Here is a 2,099-nt window from a genome sequence, read left to right as displayed (position 1 = left end):
GATGGGAGTGACATTAGCTACCTTCCAGTTCTCAGGAATGGAGGCAGATTTTAAGGAAAAATTACATATTTTTGTCAGGAGATCTACAAGTTCACATTTGAGCTATTTCAGAACTCTCGGATGTATGCCATCTGGGCCTGGTGATTTATCAGTTTTTAAGTTGTCTATCAGTCAAAGGACCTCCTCTCTCGTCACCTTAATCTGACAAAGGTCTTTCAACACCCCTCCCGAAATCAGCAGTTCTGAAGTGGGCAAGCACTTCTCATCTTCCACAGTGAAGACAGAGGCAAAAAATGCATTCAGCTTCTCAGCCATTTTCCTATTGTCCTTCAGTAATCCTTTTAAAAACTGGAGTCATCCAAGGGCCCCAGTGCCTCCCTGGCTGGTTTCCTGCTTCTAATGCATTTGAATAAAGTTTTAATTAAGCAACACTTAACACTATTTACCAAACCTGGTAGCTTTTCCCATCCGATACTTACAGGGTTATCAAGCACCATTTACATTTATAGTTCACCTCAGGAAAACCCATCAAGATCCTCCTAAATCATTGCCCACCTCCAAAAAACCCAATGAGTTTTGTCTGGGGGCCCAATACGTCAGCTTGCCCCAGGGAGCATGTTGCCCTATAAATTATGGCATCCTGCTCCATAGTTGTGTGGGGGAGTTCTTGGATCTTTAAATCACACCCCCAAACTCGTTTAGGCCTTCTCTCTGTGAACCACTGGTCGTTTTGCTGCTGCCTCTGTGGGCCTCTTTCTGTGGTAATTACAGCCTTCCCCAAAATTGCTTTCCCCTTCTCCTCCTGATTTCCTTAGTTAGCCTTGTGTGTGTTTTCAGTGTGTTTGTGTGTGTGTTTTGCCCTTTTATTTCTCTTTTAAATTTTTTTTAAAAAACCCTTTCTGGTTGAACATTTGCTTGTTTTATTTGAGAGTTCTCTTAAAGGGGAAAAATCCTGGTATACATTGGTGGAGAATCCCAGTTACCCCCTCTTGCTTTGTCTCCTTCAAAGCTAATTTCCCCCAATTAAATAGGAGACAATGCCTCTTTGGGTAACACATACACCCAGGAGAGCACACGGGCACGGCCTGCCACATCACCCCGTGGGCAGGCAAGTGAACTTTGGAGAGCCAGGATCCTCCTGTTTAGGACAGCCGTGGCACCTGCTGATCCTGTAGCCACTTGGCCCTGCCCAATGCCTTGTACTGCCTTCTTGTCACCAGCCACCGTCCATCCCTCCATGTGAGAGGCAACCGGAGTGGTGTAGTGGTCTGACTGCCAGACTAAGATCTGGGAGGCTCGGGTGCAAATCTCCCCTCCGCCAAGGAAGCTTGCTGAGCGATCCTGGGCCAGACACAAACACACCCACGTGCACTCACCCTAACCTACCTCACAAGGTTCATGTGAGGGCAAAGAGGATCGTGCAAGCTGGCTAGGGACCCCGTTGGGAAGAAAGGTGGGCTCTGAATGGAACAAGTCTCATAATACTGAATGAAGCTGCAGGGCCAAGCCCTGCCCACTGCCAGCCCCTCACTGACAAGAGCCACTGGGAGACGAGCCCGAGAGGTGGTGAGTGAGAAGCACCAGGCACCGGGTGCTCCCTCTGCCCAAGCAAGGAAAGGGGCTGGCACAGCTCTGGTATCGGAAGCAAGACAAGATATGTCGCGCTCAGGGTGGGGGTGGGGAGATTAAACTCCTCCTGCAGCCCCGGCCCACGCAATTGGCCGCTCAAGCGCTTTGGCCCACAGGGCTGTGACTGCAAAGCATCGGTCTTCGCTTATCTGGGGAGGGGCCGGAGTAGCCACGGGGTCCAGTGCCAAATCCTAACACCTTTCACCTGCCGTGTCAGTCACTCTGCAGAAAAAGTCACAGGCGTGACTTTGGCGTTTCAGCTCACGGAGGCGTGTTTTCCTAAATGCAGCATTTAGACATCTGACACATCCAGGAGGACACTGGACAGGAACTTTTGTGCTCAGTCCTGGGAGCACCAGGCGACCAAGACTCTACCCCCAAACGCCCAACATGGCACCCAATGACACCTTCCCTGGCGCCCGCCAAGTGCTTTGAGGAAGCGGGCAGGGCCCCTCCCCTCCGAAATGAGC

The sequence above is a fragment of the Gekko japonicus genome, unplaced genomic scaffold (genome assembly GCF_001447785.1).
Source record: "Gekko japonicus isolate JY-2015 unplaced genomic scaffold, Gekko_japonicus_V1.1 scaffold4565, whole genome shotgun sequence".
In the NCBI taxonomy this organism is placed as follows: domain Eukaryota; kingdom Metazoa; phylum Chordata; class Lepidosauria; order Squamata; family Gekkonidae; genus Gekko; species Gekko japonicus.
This window is presented reverse-complemented; position numbering follows the sequence as displayed.